General features: G+C 42.7%; 1 non-coding gene across 1 annotated transcript; it reads left to right on the forward strand.

The window, feature by feature from the left end:
- The first annotated feature begins 9134 nt into the window (after nt 1-9134).
- On the forward strand, nt 9135-9206 carry TRNAQ-CUG. Its single transcript has one exon. It is a non-coding gene; the product is annotated as a tRNA-Gln (tRNA).
- Nucleotides 9207-16364: the final 7158 nt, after the last annotated feature.

A 16364-nucleotide genomic window follows, 5' to 3' on the forward strand; every position in this document is an offset into this window, starting at 1 on the left:
GCTTTCTCTCCACAGCCTTATTAGCATCTGTTGGTTTTTGACTTTTTAATAATGGCCATTCTGAGTGATGTGAGATGGTATCTCATTGTAGCTTTGATTTGCATTTCTCTGATTATTAGTGATGATGAACATTTATTCCTGTGTTTGCTGGCTGCTTGGATGTCTTCTTTTATGAAGTGTCTGTTCATGTCTTTTTGCCCACTTTTTAATGGGATTTTTTTTCTTGTTGATTTTTTTTAAAGTTCCTTATAGATTTTGGACATTAGACCTTTGTCAGATTCACAGTTTGTGAATATTTTCTCCCATTCTGTAGGTGGTCTGTTGACTCTGTTGATGGTTTCTTTTGCTGTGCAGAAGCTCTTTCATTGAATTAGGTCTTACTTGTGAATTTTTGTTTTTGCTACAATTGCTTTTGTGGACTTGGCCATAAATTCTTTGCCACGGCTGATGCTGAGAATGATATTTCCTAGGTTTTCTTCTATGGTTTTTCTGCTTTGAGGTCCCAGTATCTATTGTGTCATTGCAAATGACAACCAACCAGAGACTAATCATTACAAGCCAAGAAAGGGAATTTACCTTATTGGTGGCCAGAAAAATGTCCAACAAATGAAAATTAGTAAAAGAGATTCCTGGGTGTCTTTTTCTCTAAAGCCTGGGGCATTGTTTTCTGTAGAGTTCATTTTTCTGTAAAGGGCCAGGGAGATAGGAAGTATTGTAGGCTTGTGAGCCAAGAGGCAAAATTAAGGATATTATGTAGGTGCACATATAACCAGGAAGAAAACAAATTTCTATACCATTTTCATTGATGAGATTCTAAACTAACAATAGCAACTGAGTAGAACTTCTCAGGTGGTAAATGTTCTTTGCATTGAGAGCCTAGGCTCAGCTTTCCTAGGATCCCTGGTACAGCCCTCCCTTTCCACCCCTCAGGCTGTTTCCTCCCTGTTTTCCTCAGAAGAGTTCCATACAAAAGACCTACTACTCTGAAAAACAGTGAAGTACTTCTGGGGCCCACTAAAGCACACAAGTCAAGAAGTGGATGGCCTTGCCCCAGCTATGGCTCAGATCACCTTTGCAGGATGACATCTTGTTGGGAGATGGTCATCAGAGCCAGGGCCATGGAAGATGCTGTCAGGAGGATGACAGGACTAGTGCCCAGGTGGAGAAGTGGCCAAGCAACTCTGCATTCAGCCTCACAAAAATCTCAAGGGGATGTAGAAATGGGGACAAGGTGATTGGAAAACTCAAGAAAGGTTTTGGGGTCCTGACCTGATCTCTATTTTTCCTCCTACACCCTGCCACACCTGCTATTTTCTCACCTCTGTGGATGGAAACTGCATCCTTCCATAGGCTCAGTCCAAAAATCTTTGAGTTTTCTTTGACTGCTGATGTTTTCTTCACACCCTATAACTGTTTAGTCAAGAATTCACATTACGCTGAGCATTAGGTGTGCTCCTTAATCCACACCATCCTTTCCCCTCAGTTTATAAAAGTTTTAAAGTCATTCTCCTGATAAAGACAATAGGATTTCCATGAAATTGCACAATTTTAATCCTTCCTGGATACATGACTCATGTAAGAGCACGCCTATTGTTTGCTACCATTTCCCCCTATTTTTATTTCATACCTGTTTGACCTGCATTCTTTCCCATAAGCCAGGCACTTCAGCTCAGGTGTGCTTTCCTAATCATAGAATTAGCAATAATAGCAGCCTTGCTAACAACTTCTTCCTGGCCCCACAACCAGGCAAATGTCATAGGATTTAATAGGCAAAGAATCGTAGGATCGCTGAGCGTGGTGGCTCATGCCTGTAATCCCAGGTCTTTGGGAGGCTGAGGTGGGTGGATCACTTGAGGTTGGGGTTCGAGACCAGCCTGACCAACATGGAGAAACCCTGACTCTACTAAAAATACAAAATTAGCCAGGCATGGTGGTGCATGCCTGTAATTCCTGCTACTCGAGAAGCTGAGGCAGGAATATTGCTTGAATCTGGGAGGCAGAGGTTGCAGTGAGCCTAGATTGTGCCACTGCACTCCAGCCTGGGCAACAAGAACTAAACTCCATCTCAAAAAAAAAAAAAAAAAAAAAGAATCATAGGATCGTCACTATTACTTGATTTTACAAAATGAATTGTTTTCCCCTGAATTCATATGTTGAAAGCTTAACCCCCAACTTGACTGTATTTAGAGATAGAGTCTTTAAGGAGGTAATTAAGGTTAATTAGGCCATACAAGTGGGGTCCTAATCTGGTCCGAATGGTGTCCATATAAGAAGAGGAAGGGCATCAAAGAATCTCTCTCTTTCTCCACACAGGCACAGAGGAAAAGCTATGTGAGCACAAAGCAAGAAAGTGGCCTTCTGCAAGCCAGGAAGAGAGGCCTCCTCAAAAACCAACTCTGCGAGCACATCGATCTCGGACTTTTGGCCTCCAGAACATTGAGAAAATAAAAGTCTGTTGTTAAACCACCCAACCTTTGGTATCTTTCTATGGCAGCCTGAGCTGAGCTTTGGTAGGTGGGTAGCATTCACCTTATTGGGCTACATGATGTGAAGTTAAAGTAACTGTAGAAATAGGCACCATCTAATTTCATTGTATAGATATTATATCTTTTGCACTGATATTGCTTTTTTTAGTTGTATGTATATTGATGCCTGGGCCTAGCATTACAAGACTAGTCAAAATGGGAAGAAGGAAAAGAAGGTGGGAAAGATACCAAGTTCCATAATTGCATCCTTTACCCACATCCAGTTCTTAGAATCTTTTCTGCTGGAGGCTGCACCTTGTGAACACTCAAATTCAATCTGAGCTGACAATCATTTAGACAACGAAGGCAACCTTTCCGATTTTCAGCATCACTCACTTGGGGAAACAAGTATTTCAATTACTAATTTAAATATTCATTGAGATAATTGTTCTCAGATTGATGAAAAATGTGGTGTATCCATTTACTGTTGTCTTCTTCTGGGTGAAGAATGTTGTCTTTACTCTACTGGCTCACATTTGATGAGAAACTGGAGTCCCAGTAAATCTTAGTAGCTTCTTAGGAAGCCTATTTTAAGATAGTCCCAATCTCAAACTTTTTCTAAGACCAGTATGCTGATTGAGGAGAAAGAGCCTCATGACAAAAATTCAACTAGAGCTATGGGTGACAGTTGTGTGTTTCAGTACTGGTCTGGGCCCAGGTTTCCCGTGAGCACCTAATGAATAGGCTCATTTGCAGGGATCGTCAAGGTGCTCACCATATCTACCTCATAGCCTCAAAAGAAGTCATCGGCTTAAAGAATTTGTGTAGTATCCTGAAAGGAAATTAGTCCAGAAATAGAGGAAAAGATAAGGATTTTAAAAAACAGACATGTGGTTCAACAGTTGTTTAAGATGTAGAAAGCTGCAAGAGACAGTTGTTCCAACTCTAATGACAAGAAAAAGCTGTATGGTCTGCAAAATCATATGTGTTTTGATCCCACCAGAGAGCTGAAGTTGCAAGGCCCCTGAGTCAGCTGAAGTCAAAAGCATGAGAAACCCCCCTATAGAAGGACAAACACATGAAGCAGTTCATCTTTAACAGATAATGGAAGGAAAAGATGGCAGCCATAAATGTTCATTGGAGAAAAATCACTGAAGTTTTCATCATTTCTTAAAGGCCAAGTGTGAACTATTGTGACAGCTTAGAATCTCTGAGAGTCCCAGACACATAGCATGTTTTTGCCCATTTGCTGGGTCTTTCCTCCCACATCCTTAGTGCTGATAAGACACATTTAGCAGGGAAAGATAATTTCTCACGCTTTCCACAGTGGTGTAGGCATAAAAGTCATGACTGCATGATCGACCACCACCAGAGCACAGGCACAAAACCTGGCTGCTTCTCTCACATAAAACAAAAGGTGTCTACCACTGATGTTGGAGCTAGGAACTCGTCCAACCCTTGGCCCCAGGGATAGGCCAACTGCTGAGGTAGGGTTAGACACAAAAGCTGTCTATACTGGACAAGGGGTGGAGACTTGCTTTTGTCCAAGACTTCCCATCACTGAAAGGTAGAGTTCCACCCCCAGGGGATGTCACGGGAACACTAGAACTCAGGCACCCATGGCCTGAGGTTTGGTACACATTCAATGCAATCAGTAATCAATCAATCATTTGAGTTGGTTGCAGACCCTTTCGTTTAATGAGGAAAAACTGTGATGTGGGTGCAAAATTTCCACGTTTAGGAAAGATTGGCCTTGTCCTTAAGGATATTATATTGATTGGATTTCTCTCAACCTCCTTTAGTTGTGTTTAGCATTATTAAAATTAAGTGACATTCACTTGGATGAAGTGGTAATAAAAACAGGTTGTGAGAATTTCTAGTGACTTTTTATTCCAAGCCTTGTATCACTGTTAGGCCTTCATGTGTGTACTCGAAAACAAAACATGTACAATTGTTGCACTGGTTTGAAGATTTTAATGGTGAAAGCAACCTAATCAGTAATCAGCACTGTATCTAGAAACCAATCTTGGAAATATGTGATTATGCTCTTTTAAAATAGCTGAAAAGAAGGCCGGGTGTTCTGGCTCATTCCTATAATCCCAGCACTTTGAGAGGCCGAGGTGGGCAGATCACTGAAGGCCAGGAGTTCAAGGCCAGAAGCCTGGCCAACATGATGAAACCCTGTCTTTACTAAAAACACAAAAATCAGCTGGGCATGGTGGTGCACACCTGTAATTCCAGTTACTCAGGAGGCTGAGGCAGGAGAATCCCTTGAACACGGGACCTTGAACAAGGTGGAGGCTGCAGTCAGCTGAGATCCTGTAACTGTACCCTAACCTGGGTGACAGAGGGAGATTCTGTTTCAAAATAAATAAATAAATAAAATAGCTGAAAACAAATGACTGTGTGTTTATTCTCACTTTGTTTTTGTTTTGTTGTATAGTATTTAAAGAAAAGAAGATTATTTATCCTCATACTGAATTTCCAAAACTCATATTTGCACTTAACATTTTGTTAAATGATGGAGGGAAAATTTAATTGTCTTACTTTGAAAAGTTTGGCATAGTTTCTATCACATTTTTGATGCTTTCAATCACAGTTCTGTCATTAGAATGCTGGCAACTAGTTACATGCAAGGAATATCCTAACCACTTTAATACAGTGGTTTGAAGAGCTTCAGGCAGTAACTACTGGACACCAAATCACAGTGTTTTTATTGGTGACATGTTAGAGAGAAATAGAACTTTCTGCAGTACAAATGTCCTATTAACTAATCCTTGTACTATTAGCTTACAGGGCTTTGACTCCTGGGTCTGAAGAAGGCAACTACTCCGGCTAAATCTTGAATATTGACACCAATTAATGCCTCATCTTCAACCTGGGGAAAATGACGATCAAAATGAACTGCTTTCATGAGAAAGGGAACCAGAAATTGAAACCATTTAATCCCTCTAAGCCCAACAATCCCCCCTGCCCCCTTTTCCACCTCATGCCCCCTCTTCCTCTGGACAGAAGAGGTGGGCACATAAGAATTGTAAGGCCAGAGTTTGAGGGATAAGTCTAGTTCAGAGACTTTCTTATCTTTCTCTTTTCTTTTCTTTTCTTCTTTCTTTTCTTTTCTTTTCTTTCCTTCCTTCCTCTTTTCTTTCTTTTTTTTTTGCACTTTTGGTAGACACAATGTTTCACCATATTGCCTAGGCTAGTCTCAAACTCCTAAGTTCAAGTGATTCACCCACCCTGGCCTCTCGAATTCAGAGATTTTCTATAAATTAGACATTACACTCAGAAGCACACTGATGCAAGGCCAGCAACCAGGCCTGTGTATCAGAATAACAGGGTTTTCTAGAGCATACATCTGCTTTTTCATAGAAAAGTATAAAAGGTCATGAAAGGCTTTTGAAACTCTTACCTTATGGTCAAACTGATTGTAATTAAATTTCTGTATAAGGTTTTATTAAAATTATCTTTAACATTTTAATACACCATACAAAGGTAAAATTTAGTTTTCTCTTTTGATCAAAATGTTTGTGTAATATTAATAATAAATAAAATATTTTTGTTTACCTTTTGGCTAAATGATTGACTATTCTAAGGTGACCTGTGATCTTATTTTGTGATATCAAGTGTCTCAAAACTTTGATATCTGGCAAACTTTCTAAGAGTAAAATTTCTAAATTCAGCCCTTTGGACCTCAAATTAACTTTTTGGATATTAGGTTCTTGAAGTTCAAGAGAGATATATTAGACTTCTTAGGCTTATCTATTATGTAGAATATGCATGCAGCATTGTCAAATCTGAGGTGGTGTTTCACTTCCTTTGGGTTCTATTGACACAGATGTGTTGTTAATGTGTGTTCCAGGATGTATGAGATTCCTAGAGTTCTGCTATGCTGTGAGTAATAATTATGATTATTATGTTAAATTGTTGTGTGCCACAGAAGCAACAGAATTCCCTTGTCAACTGTGTCTATAACTATGGCTGTCTTAAGGCTTTTGTCATCCACAATTGTTGTTTTGCTTTGATTCCTCTCAAAAAGTGACTTAAAATCAGTTACAGTACAGGCCTTGGTTTTTTGGGGAAGTCCATGAAAAGGACTCTTGGGTGCAGGTTTCTGATGACTTTGGAGATCGTGCCATTGAACTAAAGAGAAAATTTCCAGGGCACTAATAGAAAGCTTGATGTGTTCATAGAGATTGCTAGCACATTACGAAGCAGAGCAGGAGATGATTGCATGGAATAAACTAACGGAGGACTGAAATAAGTTTTTATGGCCTTTGTTTGTTTGTTTGAAACATTGTTTATTCTTCAGAGTCTGGAGAGCTTTTTTCCTTTTGAGCTATTTATAGCCTGCAACAATTGAGTAGAACAGTCTTCTAAACAGAATTTGAGGCATGTTTTTCTCTCTCTGCTGAATTTCTCCAGAATTTGTAAACTGAATATTCTTAACTCATGACAATGTGTTTGTTTGCATAAGTTCAGTAAGATTCTGTTTTCTTTTATGACCTGACACAGGTGGAGGAATTGGTAATTTTCCAGGGCTTTGCCTGAAATGCCATTGTGAAATGTTCCAGCAAAGCCCTTTTAGGAGAGCCTATATGAACAAGGATTCTTGCTGCACTTTGTGTGGGTAATCAGGCCAAATATATGGGACTGAGGCTTCTTTTGCAGGTAGGTTGGTCCTGCTGTGTTTTGTCTTTAGTGGAAATGGGGAACTGGAGAGAGGAAGATTGTGTTTCAGGACAAACTACAGTATTAGATGAACATTTGTTTCCTGGGTGGCCATGTGGTCACCCATGGTGTGGAGCTGCTCAGGATGCCCCTTCTCCACCTGACGAAGCCAGAAAGATGCATGACCAGATTCCCCATGATTGAGGAACTGACAAATAGAAAGTGGGAACTGAAATCGATGCAATAGTCCCACAGACAGTGTTTTTGGATAGATGAAGAAATGGACCCTTCTAGTCTTAAAGCTTGAAACTTAGATTTGTTTTATCTGAGTTCATTCCTCAGGAAAGGACTCTCAGCCTCTCAAAAAGCATCATAGACCTGAAACTCAGCAGATCACAGCATCCAGACAATGAGATGTCAGACCCCTCACTCATCATGAGTTCTTCCTCACCCCTCCCTAGTTCCTCTTTTCCCACCCACAGTTATGTTTCTTCCCTGCTAAATAAACCCCTCACTTTAGTTGATCAGGGAGATTGATTTGAGACTGATCTCCCATCTCCTCAGCTGCAGCACCCAATTAAAGCCTTCTTCCTTGGCAATACTCAACGTCTGAATGATTGGCTTCCTGTGAGCTGATCAGCAGGGCCTAGACCAAACTCCTGGGCTTTCAGTAACAATACATGTACACTTTTAAAGACCTCAATTAATGGGTCACGAGGTATTGAGAAATTGGAATGGCCTCAACTTGGCCAATTCTGAGAGAACACACTGTGCTTAAATGTCAGGGCCCTGCCTCCTGACCTCGACAGTATATGGTTGATTTTGAGTCATAGCAGGTGAGTATGGCCTGGTTTGAGTGTTTTATAGAAATATAAAACATGGCTGATTGCATTTATTTTAAATCCAAAAACTTTCCATTTCTGGTGAGAAAATTTTGTTAAAACCAACCAACCAAACAAACATAGAATTATATGAACAAGACAATGAAGGATTCCCTGCTTCCCAATCTCATTTGATTGCTGTCTTCTGTTATATACTACAGGGAGGAAAGGGGCAAGGTGCCCAGGAAGTCCCATGTCCTGTTTTGACAATCATCTGGCCTCCTTGGGCAAACAGAAAAGAGGGAAAGCATAAAGAAAATAACAGAAATTTTGCAGAAATTTCATCTCTGGTCTGGGCGCAGTGGCTCACACCTGTAATCCCAGCACTTTGGGAGGCCAAGACAGGCAAATCACTTGAGGTCAAGAGTTCAAGACCAGCCTGGCCAACATGGCAAAACCTCATCTCTACTAAATATACAAAATTTAACCAGGCATGGTGGCCCACACTTGTAATCCCAGCTAGTGGGTATTACAATCACTTGAACCAAGCAGAGTGAGGTTGCAGTGAGGGGAGATCGCCCACTGCCACTGCACTGCACTCCAGCCTGAGCAACAGAAGGAGACTCTGTCTCAATGCGAAGAAAGAAAGAAACAAGAAAGAAAGAAACAAGAAAGAAAGAAAGAAAGAAAGAAAGAAAGAAAGAAAGAAGAAGGCATGGAGAGAGAAAGAGGAAGGAAGGGAGGGAGGGAGGGAAGACACAGAGAGAGAGAAAGAAAGAAAGAAAGAAAGAAAGAAAGAAAGAAAGAAGAAAGAAAGAAAGAAAGAAAGAAAGAAAGAGAAAGAAAGAAAAGAAAACAAAAGAAAAGAAAAGAGGAAGAAACGAAGAAAGGAAGGAAGAAATTTCACTGCGGCACAGGAAACTCTATGACCGAGGCTTCAGGGGCTCTTCTCTGGCCCTAAACTCACAGTGGATTTTTGCCTCATTTTCCGAGGTGCAAATGAAATGATAGAAGTCGATCAAAGGAGAGGGCAGAGAGAAAGCAAGAAGGATGGCTCCTTCCTGCAGATCCACCTTCCTCGAGTGTTGCTTGTGGGATAATAGAAATGCCTTGACATGGGTGGGTGGGAACTATTGCTACTTATTAAGAATTCAGAGCCTCCAGCAAATTCGCATTGTGAGGTTCCGTGGTGTAATGGTGAGCACTCTGGACTCTGAATCGAGCGATCCGAGTTCGAGTCTCGGTGGAACCTTTCTGTTTAATTAGGACGGCAATTCCGTGTTTTACTCCCTAACTGGAATGGGGATTCTGCAGACGTTCAGAAACTCTGCGTTGCGGGCCTCCGTGTCCCTTCTGCTCCCGCTGTCTGAGCCTCGCGATGCACCCCGCGCTCCTCATCCCCTCTTCGGGGTCCCAGAAACCGGGTTCTCAGAGTGGCCCGGACCACAGGGAAATCGCGGAATCATCCAGTCGGGGTCACGGAGCCTGGAGGGTTCCCTTTCACGGCCAGCCTCCTGGCACCCAGCAATCGGAAGCCCTGACCCCCCGCCAGGGACCCAGCGACCCAGCAAGTCCTCACCCCCTCTCAGGGCGGCCCTGGGCCTCGGGGTGAGAGGTCTCCTCCACTAAAAAGGCTGCCGCCCCGCAATCCTAGACCCCGAGATTCCTTTCAACAGGGAAATCTCGTAATGGCACCTATTGTCATTTTGGTAAGTAAACGGTGGCGTGAGAAATTCTGATGGGGTTAGCTCAGTCATTGGAGATTGTGTCTCAGTTTAGGATCGACGGCTGGGGACCTAACTTGGGAGTAGCACTGCTTTATTCACGTGGTCCATCCAATCCCGAATGTTAATTTATTCTGTTCTTCATATTCAGATTTGTATGCCGAATTTCTAGCTTCTACTTCTCTATTGCGGGCCCAAAAAGCTGTTTCACTAAGCTTTGGAACCTGACTCCGGGAAATTTCATTCTTTCCTCCCAAGATCTCAGCCGGAAACAGAGATCCGCGCGGGATGGGAGCGCGGGCTGGGAGCGCGGGTTCTGATCCTCGGCCGCCCCGGCCGAGTTCCCGCAGGACCACGGGGAAGAGGAGCCTGAGCAGCTCTGAGGGGCGAGTCTCTGAAGGTGGGGCTCCCCCTTGTCCCGTCAGGACCCTGCCCCCAGGAGAAGACGCCTTAGGACGCTACCAGAGTTAAACATGTTTTCTCCTGCTCTTCAGAGCACTCGGGATGAGGTTCCTGATGGGTCTTGGGAGCGAACTAAGATGTCACTCCAGGCGCTCAGGACCATCGCTCTGATTTTCATATTTTGGGGCTGAGAGCGGTTACGAAGGACTGAAAAACACCGCAGTCTTTGAGGGGCTCAGTTTGGAGGACGAGCTGGGGGAGAGGGGGTGAGAGGACGCCTTCTTGGCTCCTTGGAGTGGACTGGCAGGTAAGGAAACACAAACTCCGTTTCCCCTTGCAGGCTGGACTACAGGGCCTCGGATGGAAAATTGGACAGTCAAAGAGTAACAATATTTATGTGGAGGTTGGCTGCATTCATTAAAAATTGTTATCTCTATAGATAAGTGTAGGAAGGGACCAGGGCACTGCTGTTCACCACCAGCTTTGCAGCATATGTGACTTCGATAACAGAGTATAGTGCATAGAAAAATCATTCCTGTTTACAAAGAATTGATCACAGCCAGGTTTCTTTCTTCTTTCTCCACTTCCACTGCTTCACTTGACTAGCCTTATAGGAAAAAAAAATCATTTGTAAATATGATATTGTTTCAGTTGATCCTCAGCCCACCCATTCCCTACCCCCTGAAAGTAGCTGGAACAACAGGTGTGCACCACGTGCTGGGCTAATTTTTGTATTTTTAATAGATACGGGGTTTCACCATTTTGGCCAGGCAGCTCTTGAACTTCAGAACTCAAGTGATCCGCCTGCCTGGGCCTCCCTGAACCTCCCTGCTGAGATTACAGGCATGAGCCACCCCACTTGGCCATCATTTGTATTTTGAATTTAAATATTTTGTAGTCATCACTCTTCAAAGATTCTGGATTTTGTTGCATGTGCATGATGGGATTCAGGACATGCTACTCCAAAATACAACATCTGGGGGTATTGAATATTTTATGCTAAAGGAATTTGAGTGAACAGCAGAAGCAGGAAGGTCACTGTCACCCTCCCCCTGCCCTTCTTCCCTGAAGTCGATTGTAAGACTCTTAAGTGAGAGGTGCCCTCTCTATACCCAGAGGAAAGGTGCATCCTGGAGTGTGAAGACACAGGGACACAGAGAAGAGCCTGAACACAGAGGCCTGGCTACATTTTCCCCAGTTTGTTACTGTTAGATCATACTTCTATTGTCTTATCATACTTCTCCATGACTATGCATTCTTCAATAAAACTACTCTTTAAAAACAAACAAACAAACAAAAAACTGAGGTTTAGCTGTTTCCACGGGCCTTCATTTTCTTTGGAAGGCGTTCCTGTCATGTAAAATTTACGTTAAATAAATACATCTACTCTTCTCTTGTTAGTCTGTGTTTTGCTGTAAGGGTCTCAGCAGTGAATGTAGGCTGGGTGAGGATAAGTCATATTTCCTCCCCTACATGTACAAATGTCTTCAACTGTAAAACTATAAAAATTTTATTGAGGCAGATTTGAAGCAAGAAATTGAATCATTATTCCCCTTTGGATGAGCTGAACAGATGAGCTAATAAACTCCCTGTTCCCCCCAGATAGAAATACTTCTCTAGCTCATTCCCTAAAGCTCTTTGAGGGTCAAACCTGCTGGAGATTGAGGGGCCTTCCTGGGATCTCCCAGCCCAGGAGGTTACTGCTGGTAAGAGGATTACTGCAGTGTCCCTGGGAGGGTGCACGGCCACTGGAAAGTATCACTGCTGTAACTTCCATACAACTGGTTTTCATCACATCTGCTCTTTGTGCAGTGTTGCAGGCAAAATACAAGAGCTAACATGCACATGAGTAACATATGCACATCATCAACTGTGTCTGAATCACAAAGTGCCACATGTCATGCACAGTTGATGAGTGTGCATATGTTTACTCATTTAGTCCTTACCTCAGGCAGAGGTCACACCATCACCTTGGTCTTCCATATGAGAAAACTGAGATGCACAAAGACGTTAAGTGACCTGCCCAGGGTCACTCAGCCAGCAAAGGAGGATCTGAAAGCGGGAATTTGAAGTGAAGGCAGCCTGTCTCCAGAAGACATTCTCAGAACCACTGCGTTTCTACTGCTCCTAACAAAACGACCCTTGCAAAAATTATGACAGTGAGAAAAACCTGACATAGGAAAACTATGACTGGGAAAGAAATCTGACCTAACTGACTGCATCTTGCTTCTAACCTCTGAGCTGCCTTTGTCCATTCCTGGGCATAGGCCAGGCTACCTATGAGAGGAGTTTAGTTCCAAGTCTAAGTCTGAAACGCAGATGATTGCCCATTCCTGAGACAAACCCCTTCCTTTCTTGGGGATCAGACCTCCTTAGCAAAGCTAACAAAGCAGGTACAAGATTGGAAATTATGGCTCAGGAGCCATGCAGCCAGAAGCCACATGATTCCTAAGCTCCCCAACTGTGCCTTTATATAACAGTATTAGTGTCAAACCTAAGATTTGACATGGTGTTCAAGGTATTTTTCAGACCCTGCCTTAGGATGGACTAGCTGGCACACCCAGACCTGTAAACTGGCTCATCTGGTCCTGTGGCCCTCACCCAGGGACTGGCTCAGTGCAGTAAACAAGCTCTGACACTTGATTTCATCCCCAATGCAACCAATCAGCTTTGCCCATTTCCTAGCCCCCTGCCTGCCAAACTATCCAAAACAAAACAAAACAAAACAAAACAAAACAAAACAAACAAAACAAAAAAAACTCTAGTCTCTGAATTTGTGGGGAGGCAGGTTTGAGTAATAATTAACCCCTGTCCTGGTCCCTCAGCTGCCTCTGCATTTATTAAATTCTTTCTCTATTGTAGAAAGCCTGCTGTTCTCAGCTCCATTGGCTTATCTGGGCAACCAGCAAGATAAACCTAGCGGGCAGTTACACTAATAAAAGATAAACACAAATGGTAAGCATGCTTGAAAAGAAATGTTAAGTCTGTGTATTTCTTTTGAAGAAACACAAAAGGAGGAGGAATGATAAGACAGGCAATACACTGTCCTAAATATTTTCATGATTCTCCTGCCTCCCCCATTTCCTTCTTATCCCAACAACAGCTCCCCAGAAACCTTCAACTTAAACATGGTCCTGCCAGAACTGGGTTTGTCCTTCCCTTTACATTTTCCTCTCACCTGCTCCACACCCCTTCCATATCTAATCTGTTCTTTCACTTCCAGGTCGTTGAGTTTTTCCATTTAAAAATATGAAAGACACAGAAAGAAGAAGATAACTAGTCATCCATATTGGCATCACCTGGAATTAAGTACTCTTCACATATGTACATATTTTTCTTCCAAACAATTTTAAAGTTACTCTCATTTATTTTAAAAAATTATACATGCTTAGCACAGACCATACCACCAATACTGAAAAAGTACAGATACATAAAATTTCTGATCACCTTAAGTTCAAAATAACTTTTGTTAACATTAGGGCAACACTCATCGAGTCATGTTCTTCTGGTATATCTACAGAGAGAATGTATATTTTAGCTAGACTGTCCCCCCCGCCCCATGCACCCACAAAAGAAAAAATAGAACAATAAAGAAAGCTCTCTCTCTCTCTCTCTATATATATATATATAGATATATATGGGAGTTATATATTATATATATATCCTATATATATGATTTTGTAAAATTGAGGTTAGACTGTATTTTTATTTTACAAATATTCCATTTAATAGTGCATGAATTTAACTGGAAATAGAGACAGTAACACAAATGAAGGAATTCCTGAACTCTCAATCACATTTAGAGAGACACTTTTCTAAAGGAATCTTCTAAAGCTAAACTTACATTAAATTAAGTAGAAGGCATTATGATTTGCAGTGTTTTTTTTTTTTTTTTTTTTTTTTTTTTTTTTTTTTTGAGACAGAGTCTTGCTCTGTTGCCCAGGCTGGAGTGCAGTGGGGTGATCTTGGCTCACTGCAACCTCTGCCTCCCAGGTTCAAGCGATTCTCCTGCCTCAGCCTCCCAAGTAGCTGGGACTACAGGTGTGCACCACCACACCCAGCTAATTTTTATATTTTTAGTAGAGATGGGATTTCACTATGTTGGCCAGGATGGTCTCGATCTCTTGCCCTCGTGATCCATCTGCCTCGGCCTCCCAAAGTGCTGGGATTACAGGTGTGAGCCGCTGTGCCCGGTCTTTTTCTTTTCTTTTCTTTTTTTCTTTTTTTTTTTTTTTTTAGCGTGGCATCACTCACTCTGTCACCCAGACTGGAGTGTAGTGGCGCCAGCTCAGCTCACTGCAACCTCCACCTCCCAGGTTCAAGAGATTCTCCTGCCTCAGCCTCCCACGTAGCTGGGATTACAGGCACCCACCACCACAGCTAGCTAAATTTATTTTTTGTACTTTTAGTAGAGATGAGGTTTCACCACGTTGGCCCGCTGGTCTCAAACTTCTGACCTCAGGTGATCCACCTGCCTCAGCCTCCCAGAGTGCTAGGATTACAGGCATGAGCCACCGCGCCCAGCCTGCAGCCTGCAGTGGTTTTCTTATTACTTTTCACAATCAAATTGATTAAGGCATTGGTTGAATATGGTGCAATGCATCCATTTCAAATTTGATGACATGTCTATTACTCCAAAAGGTCCTTTTGTGCCCTTTATAGTCAGTCACCTCGACTCCCTGAACCCAGCAATCAATGATGTAGTTTCTGTCACTATACAGGTTAGTTTCACCTGTTCTAGAAATTCAGCTTGATGGCACCACACAGAATGCACTCTTTACATCACTCAGCATGAGGTTTTTGAGATTCACTCGTGCTATCTCATGTTTCCATAATTTGTCCCATCTTCCATTGGATGAATATATCACAATAGGTCCATTCACCTCTTGATGCATATGAACCGTTTCTAGTTTCGGGACTATTGTAAACAAAGCTGCTAAGAACAAGTTGTTTTTGTGAATATATGTTTTGTAAATTCCATTTGTCATTCTTTAGTATTAACTTATTTTGTAAAAGGATGTCACCTTCACAAGTGCAAAATTCATTCAAATGTTTTTTGAAAAAAGTTGAGGCCTGAAGCAGAGGTCTACACAATTTTCTTTATTATATTTCATAATTAAGGGGAAGAAACTTTATCTGGGATATTGTTTCCTGTCAGCAAATCCTTAATGTAAGCCACACACGGTGCTAGCTGTACTATTAGACTATCTTCTGTAATCTGTGCAATAACTCTAAGAAGTACTTCGTATTATTATTTTCCCGTAATACTTTCCAACTTGAAGCCTAGCAAATTGAAGGACCTGGCCCAAGGTCAAACAGAAGGCAAGTGGCAGCGCCAGGACTGGAAGAAGGCCTTCCCAAAGGCAGACAGAAGCTCACGTCTTTGTCAGAACCTCGGTATTTCTGATGCGCCTGGAAGCCAATATCCAAGCCGTTCTCAGCCACTGGATTGGTGGGCTGCTTTTGCTCAGAAACTCCTCGATCAGGAATCCCAAGCATACGTTAGTGATGACGGTCCCGAAACAAGGGACATTTCTTAAACATTCTAAAAACCCGTTTGCTCATAGGTAACGTAATGCAAGTTGTTTTCCGTCTTGGTTAATGTATTTTATATTAGGCAATGTCCGCTGCTGGGGTTAGAAGTAAATGGCTCATATTCATCAAGCTAGCTCAGTCCGTAGGACGTACGGCTTCCACTCGCAGTGTCCTGAACACTGGCTGGGCGTCCTGTGCGTTCTAGCCGGTTTTCTTTGGAGCCGCGGGTTTCTGCACCACACCCGGGTCGGGATGGCAGAGGCTTCTCGGGACATGCGGATCTATGAGTGCCGTCCCCGGGGTAGCCAGCAGGGAACGCCACAGGCTTTCCCGCTGTGGTCCTCCTTGCCTTTTCCGTTTGGGCCAGGTAGTTTCTATTGACCAGGACGTTACAGATCAGAAGTGGGTGGGGTCAGAAAACACACCCTGGGAGAGGCTGGCAAAATGCCCAGAACCGCCATCGCTAGGCCTGAGGTTTTCTTCCGTAGTGGAATTCTCGTGCTCATGTAGTGCAGGGACAAAACCAATTAGATACTTCTGGGAGTTAAAAAGAGATGAATTTACAATGCCATTTGAGAAGGGGTATTAAGGAAACGTCCGAATTTGCCAGGGTACTGATGCGTGTCAGGTGCAAAACGCAGGTTGAGAGAGAGCTAAGTATTTTCTGTCCATGAAGGTGATAAGCGGGGGCCTGAAGAAAGAGGGACGGGGAGGACACTGCCGCCAGAGATAGAAAGAGGCGGCTTGGG

The sequence above is a fragment of the Nomascus leucogenys genome, chromosome 12, assembly GCF_006542625.1.
Source record: "Nomascus leucogenys isolate Asia chromosome 12, Asia_NLE_v1, whole genome shotgun sequence".
Lineage (NCBI taxonomy): Eukaryota > Metazoa > Chordata > Mammalia > Primates > Hylobatidae > Nomascus > Nomascus leucogenys.